The sequence below is a fragment of the Dipodomys ordii genome, unplaced genomic scaffold (genome assembly GCF_000151885.1).
Source record: "Dipodomys ordii isolate 6190 unplaced genomic scaffold, Dord_2.0 Scaffold59, whole genome shotgun sequence".
NCBI lineage: Eukaryota > Metazoa > Chordata > Mammalia > Rodentia > Heteromyidae > Dipodomys > Dipodomys ordii.
In genome coordinates this window covers 8,935,173-8,953,464 of record NW_012267275.1, presented here as the reverse complement: position 1 = coordinate 8,953,464, position 18,292 = coordinate 8,935,173, and the positions used below count along the sequence as shown (strand labels likewise).

The window sequence follows — 18,292 nt, the reverse complement described above, 5'->3', positions numbered from 1 at the left end:
TGTCAACAAATCTGTGCAACTACAGGGCTCTAGGTTGATGCTTGACTTAAAATAGAGTTCTAGCATGGAATTGGTTTATCTTTCATACCTAAATGAGCAGAACAAGCCATAGAACCACAAGGGAAAGGGCAAATCAAGCAACCTCATCTCCTGCTCATTATAAACAGGCAACAGAGCAGTTAATGAATAATCCAGAGGAGAGTCCTCAGAATGCTTTACAAACACTAGTAGTAAACATGGTGAATGAAAAGATTGAAAACCTGCAAAGGGCTTTTTTTTTCAGAAGTGCAGAAATGTTTATAAATGTTAATATTCATATCAATCTTCAAGAAAAAATTTAAATACATATTTAAAAGACTGGTTTTCTTATTTTTTTCTTAATAGATATTTTTATTGTAAAGATACTGTACAGAAGGGTTACAGTTACAAGAGAAAGGTAATGAGTTCATTTCCTATCAAGCATTGTTACACCCTCCTTTATTTTTCCCCTACCATCCCTTTCCTCCCCACCTCCCCAACTCTTCCCTCACCTCCCCTTCACCCCCCTATTGTAAAGTTCGTTTTCAACATACTGTCTTGTACATCTCCTTGTTACAATGGGTCATGTCTTATACATCTCATTGTTACAATGGGTCATCCTGTATACTTATTTCAGCATTTTGTTATTCTCCTTCCCCTCCCCAAATTAGAAAAATATATATACAAGATGTGGGACATGGGAATAAAATGCAATGACAACAGGGGTTGTACCATAGGGGAAGAACATACAAAGAAACAAAAATAAGTCACATAGTATATTTACATTAAAAAGAACATCAACAAAGATAAAATCTCTTGTGTCCCTATCTTGGGGTTCATTTTACTTAGCATCAGGTTATATGGTCATATGTACATAGCTTTTGACCTCTTCTGCTTGTATTATACATATTCTAGTTATGCAGAGGGCTTTGTGTGACCATGATAGGGCCATGTGTGAGTGGGATGAAGCAAACCAAATATTAATAGAGGAACTGTGTGAACCTGATGAGGCTTAGCAAAGTTAATAGAGAAATTTTGAGAGAGTGACGAGGATAATCAAATATTAATAGAGGAACTGTGTGAGCAGGATGAGAATAATTAAAATTAATAAAGGCAATCATAGAATCCACAAACAGAAACCTGGAGGAATCCATGAAGTCCACAAAGGTAATGCTGAATGAAGTCCAACAAAAGGAAAGGGAGTCAACTGAAAGTATAACCACTCAACTAAGGGATTTGAGATTTAGCTCTGAAAACCAAATCAAGGAGGTAAAGAAGTCCATACAAGATCTAAAACAAAACTCCAACAAAAATTTTGAAGCCATCAAATCTAATGGATTAAAAAAAAAAGGTAATAAGCAGAGAGTCTTGACAGTAGATTAGACCATGCAGAAGATTGAACCTCTGGGATTGAAGTAGCCTAGATATTACAAAGAACATACAAGTATTCAAGACAGATCCAAGAAAAATAATTGATCCTTTCAACATATAGAAGATACCATCAGAAAACCTAATTTAAGGAGGGACTAGAGACAGAAGCTAAAGGAAATTTCCTTAACAGAATCATAGCAAAGAACTTCCCATATATACAAAAAGAAAGGCCCATTCAGATACAAAAATCCTTTAGAACCCCAAATAGATTAGACCAGAACAGGGCATCCCACTGTCACATTGCAATATGCACAGGATCATTAGAGAACAAAGAAAGGATACTTAAAAATGTCAAGGAGAAAAAAATCAATTCCCTATAAAGGGAAAACAAGCAGAATAACTACAGACTTCTCATCAGAGATCATGAAAGTAAGAAAAGACTGGAATAATGTATGCCACTCCCTAAAGACAAACAACTATCAACCAAGAATATTGTACCCAGCTAAACTCTTATTCATAATGCAGGGACTAATAAAAACCTTCCACAGCAAAGAAAAATTGAAACAATATATCTCCACCAAACCAGCATTACAAAAGATACTTAAAGATGTCCTACACATAGAAAACCAAAAAGAGCATGATAAAAGTCAAATAATGGCCTGAAAACAATTCAAGAATCCAAAATATACCATAGAAAGAATCAAGAAAGAGTTGGTTCTTAAAAATAACTAACGAAGTTGAGAGACCCTTAGAAAAGCTTACCAAAAAACAAAAAAAAGAACACACCCAAATAAAATCAGAGATGAGAATGGAAACATCACCACAGAAACAACCAAGATTCATAACCATGATCAAAAGGGATTCATTTCAGGGATGCAAAGTTGGTTCAATATATGCATATCACCTAATGTAATTCATCACATCAACAAGAACAATCATAAGAGTCACATGGTTATCTTAATAGATACAGATAAAACATTTGACAAGGTCCAAAACCCCTTTATGGTGAATGCCTTGGAAAAACTAGGAATCCAGGGAACATTCCTCAATGTAATAAAGGCTGTATATGACATACCTACAGCCAACATTATACTTAATGACAAAACGCTAACGCCATTTCCTCTAAATTCAGGAATGAGACAAGGATGTCCACTCTCTCCACTCCTTTTCAAATTAGTATTAGAATGCCTAGCTAAAGCAATAAGACAAGATGCAAACATAAAGCAGATCCAAATAGGGATGCAGATGACATGATCTTGTATTTAAAGCACCACATGGACTCTACTCCCAAGTTGCTTGAGCTGATTTGAAACTTTGGCAAAGTAGCAGGGTATGAAATTAACCCTCAAAAATCAATGGCTTTCTGTATGCCAATAATGAGAAGAGTGTGGCTGAAATCAGGAAAGCAACTCCTTTTGTAATAGCCCCACAAGAAATAAAATACCTAGAAGTTAACTAAAGCAATGAAAGACCTCTATGATGATAACTTTAAAAACCTGAAAAAGGAAATTAAAGCAGAACTAAGGAAGTGAAAAAACCTCCCACACTCCTGGATTATGAGGATTACATTGTGAAAATGGCAATACTGCCAAACACTATCTACAAATTCAAAGTAATCTACAAATTCAAAGTAATACCCATCAATATCCCAACCTCATTCTTCAGTGAAATAGAAGAAGCAATCTAAAAATTCATATAGAACAATGAAATCCTCTGAAAAGTAAAAACAATCCTTACCAGAAAGAACACTGCTGGGGAAATAATCAATACCAAACTTCAAACTCTCTTACAAAGCCATAGTAATCAAAATAGTTTGGCACGTGCACATGAACAGACCTGGGGACCAATGGGGTAGAACTGAAGACCCAGAAATGAACCCACAGATAGCGAACTAATCTTTGATAAGGTAGTTAAAAAACTAGAACGGAAGAAAGACAGCCTCTTCAGTAAATGGCACTGGTAAAATTGTAGAAAACTAAAGCTTGATCCTTATACATCACCCTGCACCAGAATCAACTCCAAATGGATCAAAGACTTCCAAGTCAAAGCAGACACCCTGAAAGCAGTACAGGAAACAATAGGAGAAAATCTAGAGCTCCTTGGCATAGGCTGAAATTTTCTTAATAAAGACCCAGAAACACAACAAATCAAAGAAAGATTGGACAAATGGGGTTACATGAAGTTGCAGAGCTTCTGCATGGCTAAGCACATAGCTAGCAAGATCAGTAGAAAGCCCACAGATTGAAGAAGACCTTCACTAGCAATGGACAAGGGCCTCACATCTAAAATATACTTAGAACTCAAAAAATTAAACTTCAAAAACAAATCTTCAAAGAAACAACTGCCACATTAATAAGTGGGCTAAAGACTTAAAGAGAAACTTCTCTGAAGAGTAAATGAGAAAGCCCAATAAACACATGAAGAAATGCTCAACTTCTCTGGCCAAAAGAGAAGTGTAAGTCAAAACAATATTGAGATTCCACCTTACCCCAGTTAGAATGGCTATAATCAAGAAATCTATTAACAACAGATGCTGGAGAGGATGTGGCCAAAAGGGAACCCTGATGCATTCTTGGTGGGAGTGTAAACTTGTCCAACCACTCTGGAAAGTAGTATAGAGGTTCCTCAAAAGACTCCATATAGTGCTCCCCTATGACCCAGCAATCCCACTTATGTTGTGCTACCAGCACAACTGTGTTTACTGGAGCATTATTCACCATAGCTAAAATGTGGAACTAACCCAGATACCCCTCAGTAGATTAATGGATTAAGAAAATGTGGTATCTATATCTATCTGTCTATATCTATCTATCTAATAGATAGATATAGACATCATGGAATTCTATGTTTCCATTAGAAAGAATGACATTGCCCCATTTGTTAGGAAATGGAAAGACTTGGAAAACATTCTATTAAGTGAAGTAATCCAGACCCATGATCCCATGGTTTTCCTCATTTGCAATAAGTATATGTCTAGTATAATTTTATCAGATGAGCAGAAAAGCTCAAAAGCTATGTACATATGACCATATAAGATGATGCTAAGCAAAGTGATCCTCAAGATATGCACACAAGAGGTCTTTCTGTGTTGTTTTTTTAAATTTACTAAGTGAGTGATTGTTTTGTTTCCTTTGTATGCTTTCACCCCTATGGTATATCCCCTGTTATCACTACACTTGATTTTGGTACCCTGCATCTTGTATATACATTTATCTAATTTGGGGAGGGTAAGGGGAATAACAAAATGCTGAAACAGGGACACAAGATGACACATTGCAACAATGATACTCACAAGACAGTATTTTGGAAATAAACTTTAATTTCTGGGGTGGGGTAGCGAGGGAGGTGTAGGAGGGAAGGGATCGTGAGAGAACAAAGGAGGGAGTAATAATGCTCAACAAGAACAGCACTCATTACCTAACCCATGTAATTGTAACCCTCCGTACAGCATCTTTACAATAAAATAAAATTAAAAAAAGAAAGTAAATCCCAGAAGAGCTCGGATATGATCTTTCACTACTATGTTCTCCAAACTTAGAATTTTGCTTTTCAGACATTTAGAAATAATATATATGCCAGAGACCACTGTAAAACTTTTCCTAAAGCTATTGCTTGCTAGAGTGCTTAACCACAAAGCCAATTGTCAGCTCATCCACTAAGGAATTTTGTAACAGACCTCCCTGTGGCTTAGATTTATCATAAAGATAGAAACTGATCTTTTACTTACCCCACCCACCTGCATTCCGTTTTTTGTAAAATAAACTGTGTTACCAATATGTTGCAACCACTTCCTCATTCATTTATAGTATATAAGCCTGCTTGTAAGTTCAATAAACAGACCTTGATCAGAACCCTGTCTTGGTCTCCTTCCTCATGTCTGGTTTGTCTCTCATTCAGGTCAGTTCCTCTTCAAGCCCTTGTTGACCAACCCCGAGGGCTGGGGCAGGTGGCACCCAACGTGGGGCTCGAAGCACGGATCCTGGTCTGAATGTCACCCAATTGAGGGGCTGCTCTCTTCAGTGAGTGAAGATTCGCATCGTGATCACCGCAGAAACACCCGACTGCAATACAGATCCGTAAGGTAAGGGAGGCGACCCAATTCTGGGACAAACACTTAGTAAGCATGAACTTTTTGTTCAAGGCCTAAAAGCCTCACTCAAGGCATGAGGAACGCGGGTTAAGAAAAAAGATTTAACTCAATTTTTTATGCTCCTGGAGGATATTTGCCCTTGGTTTCCTCAGGAGGGCACTATAGATGAAAGAAGGTGGGGTCGTGTTGGAGACTGTCTTAAGGATTATTATGAAACTTTTGGCCCCGAAAAGATTCCTGTTCAGGCTTTTTCATATTGGAACCTCATAAATGAGATCCTTCAAGTTTGCCACCAACACAAAGATGTGTCTAGAGTGCTTAAGGAAGGTGAAGAATTTTTAAAACATAAATTTAAGGGGAGTCAGGCCTCCCTTGCCCAAAAACTCCTCTCCCTTCCACCCCCCCCCCAGTCGCGTCCCATTGTCCCTCGGTTTCCAAACCAATGCCTGCCGCTAACAGCGACTCACAATTACAAAAACCACAATCTATATACCCGGTTCTTTCTAACCTCAGATCCCAAAGGCCCAATAATGATGTCCTTCCCCCGGAGGACAAGGCCACTTTGGAAGAGGAGGCTGCTAAATACCACGCCTCAGATTGGCCCCCTCTAAAGCCCTTGGGCACGCAACCCCCCCTATAAAATAGCCCCTCCCTTCTGTGCCCCTGCCTTGGCCTCTTCAACAGACCTTGAGGAGGTCACCAGACAAGCCACAGTTAAGCTTTCCCAGGAAGCCCAGACCTTAAGGTCCCTACTTCAAGTCAAGAAGGAAAAGGCCCAACTATTACAACAACTATATAAATTGGACCTAGAGATTAGGAACCCAAGCTTACAAAAATTAACGACAAAAAAAGAAAAGATCCTTCATGCTTTTCCAGTCACTCGGTCTCATATTAGAGCCACTTCGGAAAATCTAGAAGGAGAATCTAATGATCAAGAGACTGAGGTGGAGGACAGAGAGGAAGAGCCGAGGGAGGACCCAAGTCTGATGACTCAAATGGGGAGGAGGTAGGAGGAGAGCATCTGGTTATTAGAACTCAAAAATACCATTGCCTTAAATTTAGACATATTAAAGAATTTAAAAAATGCTGTTTCCCTGTATGGCCCTACCGCCCCTTATACCATTTCTCTTTTGGAATCATTGAGCAAGGACTGGCTTACAGTTAATGACTGGGCCATGCTAACCAACACGAGGAGATTTTCTTTTATGGAAGGCTGATTATGGTGAAAGATGCCAGGATATTGCTCGCCATAACACATCTGTTGGCGGTCACTCTAAGTCCTGGACCATAGAAAAATTGATGGGCAATAAGCCATTTGATACTAATGAAAACCAGGCTAAATTTCCCCCAGGATTGCTTGTTCTGATTCAACACGCTGCCCTTAGGGCCTGGAAAAGCCTCCCTTCTCAAGGGTCTGCCATTACCTCTTTGGCCAAAGTTCAATAGGGACCCCATGAATCTTACAGTGAGTTAATTGGACACCTTACAGAGGCTGCCAAGAGCCTTATGGGAAAGGAAGAAACTGATAATGAGCTTATTAAACATCTTGCTTTTGAAAATGCCAATTCTGCTTGCCAAGCGGCTTTACATCCCCACCGCCGTGGCAAAACCATTACTGACTTTATCAGATTTTGCTCTGATGTTGACGCCACCTCGAATAACATTGGCCTGGCCATAGGTGCCGCCCTTAAGGATTTTACTCAGAGCCAAAACCCATAAAACCTGTTTTAATTGTAAACAGCCTGGCCATTTTTCAAAGGACTGTACGGCCCCCAAGGCTGAAAAATCACCCCCTCTGTCCCTATGCCCAAGGTGCAAACGGGGCAAACATTAGGCCTCTGAATGTCGCTCCAAAACCAATATCCAGGGCAATCCTCTACCACCCAAACAGGGAAGCTTTGTCCGGGGTCCACCCCAGGACCCCAGAAACCAAACGGGACAGAACCCTGGGGCTGTCAGGTTTGTCCCCCAAGTGACCCCTCACACACCATCAGCACCCTCATACGGACAACCACAGGAATTGGACCTCTGTGCCTCCTCCCACACAATATTGACCCCCGAGTCAGGAAATCAGATTCTTTCCACAGGAGTGTTTGGCCCACCGCCCTCAAACACCTTTGGTCTCATTCTGGGGCGTGGTAGTGCTGTTTTTCAGGGCCTTAGTATTTCCCCTGGGGTTATTGACAATGACTATGAGGGAGAGAGTAAGTTACTGGCTACTGCTTCTCAGGGGCCAGTCACAGTTTTTCCTGGACAAAGAATTGCTCAATTAATATTGCTTCCCCTTGATAAGACAAACCCTAGCCTTACACAAAAAAGAGGATCCAGAGGCTTTGGGTCTTTGGACACTTACTGGGTCCAGGAGATTACTCAGGACCGGCCTCTCCTTAAGCTAAAATTGGATGGAAAAATATTTGAAGGCCTTATGGATATGGGTGCTGATGCTACAATTATTTCTAAAAAAGACTGGCCCCCGTCCTGGCCCCTTACCCCTTCCATGATTCACCTTAAAGGCATTGGACAAACCTCTAACCTGTTACAGAGCTCCAAAATTTTAACCTGGGAAGATGAAGAAAAAAATAAGGGCATTGTCCAGCCGTATGTGGTTAAGACCCTCCTGGTTAACTTGTGGGGATGTGATATTTTATCCCAAATGAAGCTTATAATGTGTAGTCCAAATGAATTGGTTACTCAACAGATGCTTAACCAGGGCTTTCGCCCTGGACAAGGCCTAGGAAAACATTCTCAAGGCCTAAAAAACCCATTCAGGTGGAGGTAAAAACCAATCATTTCGGTGTGGGCTATAAAAATTTATCCTAGGGGCCATTGACATGCCTGTACTCCATGCAGACAAAATATCCTGGAAAAGGACTGAGCCTGTATGGGCTGATCAATGGCCTTTGTCCTCTGAAAAACTGGCTGCGGCTACTACGTTGGTACAGGAACAGCTTGCCGCAGGCCACATTGAACCCACCACCTCTCCATGGAACACTCCCATTTTTGTAATTAAAAAGAAATCAGGAAAATGGAGATTACTTCAGGATCTTAGAGAAATAAATAAGGCCATGGTGCCCATGGGAGCCCTTCAACCCGGACTTCCCACACCTGTGGCTATTCCCACGGGGTACCATAAGATTGTTACTGATTTAAAGGATTGCTTTTTTACTATTCCTTTACACCCTGAGGACCGTGAACATTTTGCATTTAGTTTACCAGTAACTAATTTTAAAAGCCCTATGCCAAGATTTCAGTGGAAGGTTTTACCCCAAGGCATGGTAAATAGTCCCACATTCTGCCAAAAGTTTGTAGCCCAGGTGGTGGATCCATTTAGGCAGCAGTGGCCCTCCATATACTTAATTCACTATATGGATGCTTTACTTTTAGCGGGCCCTGACCCTGATCAGCTTCTCTACTGCTCCCAAAGACTTTCTAAAGCCCTTACTGACGCTGGCCTTCAAATTGCTCCAGATAAGATCCAGCTGGCTCCTCCCTATACGTTTCTGGGCTTTGAGCTTTTTTATAAAAGGATTTTTTTTCACAAAAAATTCAACTTAGAACAGCCCATTTACAAACTTTAAGTGATTTTCAGAGGCTTCTCAGAGACATTAATTGGCTCTGGCCATACCTTAAACTAACCACTGGCGAACTTAAACCTTTATTTGATATCCTTAAAGGGGACCCATATCCGACCTCCAGCCGATCATTAACCCCCCAGGCCCAAGAAGTGTTGAGATTGGTAGAACCCGCCATTACAAATCAACAAATTACTTTTATTTCCTATAAACAAACCCCTTCAGTACATTATATGTGCCACCAGCTTTACACTCACTGGAGTTTTTTGGCAAGAGGGACCTTTGTTTTGGGTACATTTGCCCGCTTCTCCTCCTAAGGTCATTACACCATACACCTTCTGGGTAACAGAATTAATCAAAATGGGAAGAGAACATAGTAAAAAATGTTTGGCAAAGATCCTGATAGAATAATACTGCCCTATTCCCCCACTCAAATTCAGTGGTTAATACAAAATGATGATGATTGGGCTGTGTCTTGCATTTCCTTTCAAGGAACCTTTGATAATCATTACCCTGCTAATAAACTCCAGTTTTTAAGATATCAGTCCTTTGTTTTCCCCATACAAACTTCCTGTCAATACTTATCCCATGCTTCTCTGGCTTTTACTGATGGTTCCTCCAATGGGATAGCAGCTTTTACCATTGATTCTCAGACGGTTTCCCTTCAGTCCCCTTACCATTTGGCACAATTGGTTGAGCTTTTTGCAGATTTACAAGTGTTTATTCAACTATCTACTGTTCCTTTTAACCTGTATACTGATAGTTCTTATATTGCTCATTCTATCCCCTTACTTGAAACAGCCACCCTGCTGTTTTCTTTGATTCAACAGTATATTTTAGCCAGACATTGCCCTTTTTTATTGGACACACTCGTGCTCATTCAGGCCTCCCTGGACCTTTAACAAAAGGCAATAATGTAATGGACCAAGCAACTCAGCTTGTTTTTTGGTGGAACACGAACCTGTATCTCAGGCAAAAGAGGCTCACTCTTTACACCACCTTAATGCTCAAACCTTGCGCCTTCCTTATAATATCACCAGAGAACAGAAAAAACAAATTGTAAAACAATGCCAAAATTGTGTCATCTTTTTACCTGTACCCCATCTGGGCATCAACCCCCGAGGACTGGTTCCTAACAAACTTTGGCAAATGGATGTTACTCATATTCTCTCTTTTGGTAATCTAAAGTATCTACATGCTATCATAGATACCTTTAGTGGTTTCATTTTTGCTAGTCTTCATGCTGGAGAAGCCTCCAAGAATGTTATAGCCCATGTTCTCAACTGTTTGGCAATTATAGGAAAGCCCAAACTCATTAAAACTGATAATGGTCTGGGGTATACAGGTAAAAACTTTCAACAATTTTGTCGCCAGTTACAAATAAAACACATTACTGGTATTCCCTATAATCCCCAGGGCCAGGGTATTGTCGATCGAGCCCATCAAACAATAAAAAATACCCTTCAAAAACTAGTCAGGAAATCTTTATCCTACTAAGGGCTCCCTTAAAAATCTTCTCCACCATGCCCTATTTGTAATCAATTTTCTGACCTGGGATAATAATGGCCACTCGGCAGCTGACCATCTCTGGCACCCACAAACCAATCAAAATTATGCTCAAGCTATGTGGAAAGATACTCTAACCTTTCAATGGAAAGGGCCAGATCCTATACTAATCTGGGGTCGAGGATCGGCATGCATATTTGATAACACAGAAGGCTCAGCATGATGGCTTCCTGAAAGGCTTATAAAACCTGTTAATACCAAAACAACTAAGGACAGTTGCCCAGGATAACAGTACCTCTGAGGCCCAATATCTCTTCTTACAGATGCTGTTAAGAAAAACAAGTCTGAAGCCCCCAATGGAATGCAGACCGAAAATTGTGGGTGTCATTTTGATGGCCTTACTCCATGTGACCCTACCACAAATCATCAAACTGCGTCTTGATCCCTATCAACCTCTGAACTACACCTGGCAGGTACTCACCGGGCGCGGAGATGTCATTTGGAGTACCTCTCAGGTTTCCCACAAACCCTGGTGGCCGGACCTCTATCCAGACCTGTGCAAAATCGCCCTTGGATCAGAGGCACCCTGGGGAGTGGAGAGCATCCTGCCGCCCCAAGAGTATGCACCCAACATTAAGAACCCTCCTGGAGAAGTTACTGTGGGGTGTTCCCATGCAGGGCGACGCTCTGGATTAAGCTTCCTTACCTTTTACGTGTGTCCTGCTTACCATAGACACACAGAAGATCACTACAAATGTGGGGGCCGAGGAGATCTTTACTGTAAAACCTGGGGCTGTGAAACCACAGGGGATACATATTGGAATCCCTCCTCCAAGTGGGATTATATAACAGTTAAGGCAAATTATACTCACCCCCCAAACAATTGGGTTATTGTTCCTGAATGTGAGCAACACGATCCCCGCACCAAAGGTTGGTGTCACCCGCTTAAGATTCAATTCACTACGGCAGGAAAACTGACAGCTGGGTGGGAACAGGGCTTTACCTGGGGACTACGACTCTATCAGGCTGGTTCAGATACGGGTGTTGTGTTTACCATCAAACTAACAAAAAAAAAACCCAAATTATTCAAAACCGGTACCTGTAGGACCCAATGCGCTCATCCCACTGTCCAAAATAGAACCAACCCTAAAATCTGAACCCAAACCTTCAGCTCCCTCTATTATAGACAGGCCTGACTCCTTTTTTAAACCTCCTAACACCAAAAACCTTATTTTATCCCTTATTAATCAAACCTTTCTTACCATTAACAATAGCAATCCACAATTAGTAGAATCTTGCTGGCTCTGCTATCATTCCTCCTCTCCATTCTATGAGGGTATAGCTGTACTTGGCCACATTTATGAGGTCGATGACACACCCAATGTCACTGGACCCAACAACCTTTCAACAAAGTGACAATAGCCCAAGTTACGGGACTTGGACTTTGCATTTTCAGTAATGGCAGTTTTATCCCCCCAGAATATAAGCCTTTATGTAATCAGACCTATTCTTTTACTTCGACTCACAAATATCTACTCCCCTCAAATGATACATGGTGGGCCCTTCAGAGATGACCTTACTCCTGTGTGTATTCTTCTTTAATTTTTACCAGAACCCATCTTCTGCATCATGGTACAAGTTGTGCCATGGTTAACTTACTATTCTCAAGATCAATTTACAGGACTTTGGGAGACTGGCATAAGAGCCTTACCTCAACGGAAAAGAGAACCTGTTACTGCTGGAACCCTTGCTATCTTACTGGGATTAGGCATCACTGGAGCAGGAACCAGGGTAGCCTCCCTCATCCTCTCTAATCAACATTACTCTGAACTCTGGTCTACAATAGATGAGGACATACAAAACTTAGAAAAAGGAATATCTGCCTTAGAAAGATCACTATCCTCTTTGTCAGAAGTAGTGCTCCAAAATAGAAGAGAACTAGACCTCCTGTTTTTACAACTGGGGGGGGGGGGCTATGCGTTGCTTTAAAGGAAGAATGCTGTTTCTACACTGACCGCACAGGGGTGGTTAGAGACAGCATGGCCAAAGTTAGGGAAGGGTTAGAGAAAAGAAAAAAGCAGAGAGAACAGGAGGGAAGCTGGTACAAAAACTGATTTTCCACCTCCCCTTGGTTGACAACTTTACTCCCATCCCTACTCAGACCTTTTGTTGGCATCCTAATTTTGTTGGTTTTTGGCCGATGGGCCTTTACTAGGCTTACTGGTTTTATTCGGCAACAGATTGATTCCCTAGCATCAAAACCTATACAGGTTCATTACCACTGGCTAGACCTTGCAGACCAAGGCCCAGATGAGCCCCTTTTATTGTGGGGGGAGGGGTCCAGTCGTGGGGCCTGAACTCTGGGCCTGGGTGCTGTCCCTCAGCTCTTCAGCTCAAGGATAGCACTCTACCACTTGAGCCACAGCGCCACTTCTGGCTTTTTTCTTCTTGTTTATGTGGTGCTGAGGAATCGAACCCAGGGCCTCATGCATGCAAGGCAAGCGCTCTACCACTGAGCCACCTTCCCAGCCCTAGCCCCTTGAGAGAGGGTATCCTTCAGGAACTGCGCCTCAGTCCTGTATGGCACACACCCTTGGGGTGAAGGCATCTGCTTAAGAGGTGTACAACCAGTTCAGAGGGGCTAGTAAAGCTAGCACACAGGTCCCCTCGAGAGATACACCTGATAGCATAGGGTGAAGTGTTGCTCAATATCCCCTTCTTTAAAAAACTGACACGAGATGTATAAAGGTCTGGGATGCAATTCTCACCACAGGATCGTTCCCCTTACCATACATCCTAACATACATCCCATCGTTTGCTCAGAAGGATCGGTGCCTCTGTCTCCCCTCTCAGATTAATGTCTCAATTTTTTTTAGGACTCTTCTCTAAAATAAAAGAAGGGGACTTGCGGAGACCACTGTAAAACTTTTCCTAAAGCTATTGTTTGCTAGAGTGCTTAACCACAAAGCCAATTGTCAGCTCATCCATTAAGGAATTTTGTAACAGACCTCCCTGTGGCTTAGATTTATCATAAAGATAGATACTGATCTTTTACTTACCCCACCCACCTGCATTCCTTTTTTGTAAAAAACTGTGTTACCAATATGTTGCAACCACTTCCTCATTCATTTATAGTATATAAGCCTGCTTGTAAGTTCAATAAACAGACCTTGATCAGAGCCCTGTCTTGGTCTCCTTCCTCGAGTCTGGTTTGTCTCTCATTCAGGTCAGTTCCTCTTCCAGCCCTTGTTGACCGACTCTGCGGGCCGGGGCATATATATATATATATATATATATGAAAAATATATATAATATATATATATATATGAAAAATCAGATATACAAAATATAACTAAATCCAAATTCCTCCTCTGTGCTTCAAACCTTCAGAATTACCTAGAGCTCAATAGAATCCAGCATAGGAACTAAGCATTTTTCCACAATCATCCTCTCCATTTCTCAACTCACCATCTTTAATTTTATGAAGTACTATCGATCTTCTATGACAAGAGTCACATTTTCAGGTAGCAAGAAGCAGTGGCAGCCCAAGGGAATCTCCCTCTGCTACCTCTGGCAAGGTACTAATTTTGTGCTCTTTAGCCTTGTTTGGGGATTTTGCTGCTTTAAAATTCCAACAAAAGCAAAGAGATGGGAACCCATTTTGAATGATTATTAGCCTTCTGACAAAAAAGAAAAAAATACGCAAAGAGTTGAATAATTAAATAGGAAAGTAAAATATCTTGACCACATTGTTAGTGTGAGTTTGGGGAATATATCTAATTGATTGTAAATCGGATGATGGGATCCCTCTGTGATCCTGAGTAGATGCTTTCAATCTCTTTCAGGTTGGGACAATAAGACTGTCAGTCACCTTCAGAAAAATGGTGATAAAGATAAAATGAGCTAATAAAGCTAATGAGATGAAACTTTAGAATTAGAAAATAATTACCTAAGGACTTCATTGTGATAATGGATTGAAAAAGGGATTGTTCATGAGTACTGAAACAGCAGGTGAAAAGTTCACTGGGAAACAGTATACTGTGTGGTCTTCATGTGTTTCCTCTTTGTAAAGACAAAGTAGAAACGGGCTTATACAGACACCTGCATGTAAAAGTTATAGAGATGTAAATATTCAAATTTAGTGTGATGAAGAATGGAGAAAATTAGTATTATCAACACCCTAATAAGAGAGGTTAGATAAATGCCCAGGAGTGGAATCACAAGGACATAGGGAAGTTCTATGTTTAGTATTTTGAGGAACATGGCTTTCCAGAGTGGTTGAAGAGTTTACATTCCCACCAAGAGTGTAGTAATGTTCCCTTTTGGCCACATCTGACCACTGCCAGCATCTGTTATTTTTAGTTTTCTTGATAATGGCCATTCTAACTGGGGTGAGGTAGAATCTCAGTGTTGTTTTGATTTGAATTTCTTTTATGGCTAGAGGAGTTGAGTAATTCTTCATGTGTCTATTGGCCATTCCATTCTTACATCTTCTTCCGAGAAGTCTCTCTTTAGCCCATATATGAATTTATTAATGTTGTTTCTTTGAAGGTTACTTTTTGAGGGGGTTAACTTTTTTAGCTCTAAATATGTTTCAGATATGAGGCCCTTGTCTATTGCATAGCTAGGAAAAATCTCTTATTCTGTGGGATATCTATTTATCTTGTTACCTATGTTCTTTGCCAGCCAGAAACTCTTCAGTCTGATGCAATCCCATTATCCAATACATCACAAACAAGGTCACACTACAGCTACTAGCACAACCATGTTCATGGCAGCATTGTTTACTATAGCCAAGATATAGAAGATATGGATATAGAATCAACCCAGATGCCCCTCAGTGGACAAATGGATCAAGAAAATGTGTTATATATTTATAATGGAATTCTACCCTTCTTTCAGAAACAAATGATATTGTACCATTCATATGGAAATGGAAATACTTGGAAAAAAATTAACTAAGCAAAATAAGTAAGACCCAAAGGTTGCAAGATTTCTCTTATTTGCAGTAACTAAAATGTACCTATAAATCTACATGTAAACACACTAGATGGTAAAAGACAAAAAAGTACACTTGTATATGATTAATTATACAGGACTCTAGACATTCACACAGTGACACCAAAGGAGGATAGTCTTAGAAGAGGATCGCAAGAGTTCAATAGCTATATGCATATGATCATATAAAAATATTTATCAACATAAACTCCAAGAAATGGAAATAAGAGGGTTTTTTTTGGTTCTTCCTTTGTTCCTGTTTTTATGATTTGTACTATTTGTCTTGGTTGTAAATTTATCTGTTTTGGGGTAGGTAAAGGATGAGCACAGAAATGGTGGGACAAAGGGTAAACAAACGCAGTGTTGATACTCACCAGATCCTATGTTGAAAATGAACTATACAACTTGTGGGGAGGGTTGTCTGGAGGGAAAAACTGGGAGAAAGTGAGGGAAATGGTGACACTATCTGAAAAGAAATGTACTCATTACCTGACTTATGTAACTTTAATCCCTTTGTACATCTCCTTTACAATAACACTAAAAAATGTTAACGCCCTCCCCACCAAAAAATAGACCATAGAAAGCAGGTAACATGACAATCATAAATTCAGTCATGAGCAAACATTCAGATAGATCCAGGCTGTGAAATATTGCATAAGATATTGGCATGAATTCTTCAAAACTGTAAAATAAATTGCTTTTGCTCAAAGGAGATGAGAGATATGATAAATAAATGCATTGTGTGAATCTTAGATCCTGGATCAAAAATAGAAAGCTGCACAGGGCATTCTGGGGCCATGAGGAACTCAAATGTGGGCTATGCATTGATTGATAATAGGGAATCAGTGTTGATCTGGGAGCAATAATGGTTCTGTGTTTGTATATGTCTGAAACTTCTTTTTTTTACAGTTCTGTTGTCTGTATTAAAAGTCAAACTGTTTTCTAGTTTATTGAGTTATGATTGTTATAGAAAATTTGCACATAATTTATTTTCAAATTGTTTACAACAGTAGATAAATATGTATGTTTGCACATGTATATGCATCTCTGACAAAAATCTCTCTGACAAAGAGGTATTTTATGACAAAATGTTATTCACTGAGAAATCAAAGTAAAGAGAACATGGGTCTCATTGTAATAGTCCTCAAATTTTTATGCTTTTAATTTTTCATTGTAAATGAAATAAGGAAAATAGAACACACTTTCCTTGAGAGGTTAAGAATGAATAGAATTGAGAATACTAGATTTTATTGGTTTATCTTTTATAACTAGGGAAGTTATTTTATTCAGTTAGAGCCACTGGCTTCCTCAACCTATTTGGGTAGAAATCATAGCATAAACGATTATGGTTCTTTGTGTTCTTTTTGTTCACTGTTATACTAGCAAGCCAATGTTGTATTTAGTATTGTGATTCATTCACTCAATGACCCCTTTTAATGTAATAGCTTCACAAAAAGCGATTGCAGTGGATTCCTTTGTCTCAAAAATATTACGGCTACAGGTCAAAAATTTAAATATAATGGTAGGGAATATTTATGATTTTTTCTTTCCTAGAACTCTACTGTTATTCAGTTTCAGGTTTTGCTTGTTTGTTTGCTGCTGTTGTTGATTTTATTGTTGTTATTAAGGAGTTGTACATAGGGCTTACAATTCCATAAGTCAGATTACGAGCATAATGCTTCTTGAATAATGTCACTCCTTCCTTCATTTTCCCTCATTTCCTCGCTCCTGTACCATAGCTGCCAGCTTCTCTGAGGAAACCATTACTTTCCAAATTGCCAACTGTGAGAAGGATCTTGCCTTGGATCTGTGGAAGTTTGTGAAGCTCAGCATGACACTTTCATAGGCCACAGTGACTAGTTCTGAGGTCAATGCACAAACAAAATCAGACAAGTTAGTTAATGTATTGGAACTCTTTAGAAAGGCAAGCTCACAGTCAGCATCACACTTTACTATATCTATGGGGTGTCTGCATGAGAATAAATTCTGAATTCATAAAACAACCAAAGTGAAAGATGGCAGAAAGCAGAATCCTGAATCAGTTGAGTCTCTGGGCATAGCCATTCTTTACTTCCTTTTCTTTTCTTTCTTCTTTTGTTAGTACTAGGTTTGAATATAGGGCTTCTTGCTTGCTAACCTGGTACTCTACCACTTGTGCCATACCCCCATTATGGCATTTTGTTGGTTATTTGGAGAAGGAATCTCAGTCAACTTTTCTGTCAAGCATGTTCTTGAACTTTGATCCTACAGATATCAGCCCCCTAAGAATGTATGAGCCACCAGCATATAGCCATGTCTTAATTTTCAATTGTGCTAATCAATTGTGATGCTTTAAAACATCAAACTACAAATTTCTTATTTACCTCATTATTTGTGCCATTAATTCTTCATGTGTTTTTAAATGTTTGAGACTTGTAGCTTATTACTAAAGAAGCCTGAAAAACACAACTGAATCTAAATAAATCTAGAACTTGGGAATTTTTCTGATCTTAACCTGGCATTTTTTCCAAATTCAGTATATTCGTATTACAGGATAGCACTATTTTCTTATGTAGAAGTACAAATGACTTGTAAAGACCTTCACCTTTATGTTTTTCCACATTCAGATTTGATGATCAATTCATTACAGAAACAAATTACTTACCAAATAAGCAAAGCACAGCACCACAATTGCAAAAAATTTGTATTATGTGAAATCTAGTGAGAAAATAAAAATATTAGGCAAAAAAATACAAGG

General features: G+C 39.7%; 1 pseudogene; it reads left to right on the top strand.

Annotated features, from left to right (window-relative positions):
* The first annotated feature begins 8,101 nt into the window (after positions 1 to 8,101).
* Positions 8,102 to 10,846, top strand: LOC105989801 (annotated as a pseudogene).
* Positions 10,847 to 18,292: the final 7,446 nt, after the last annotated feature.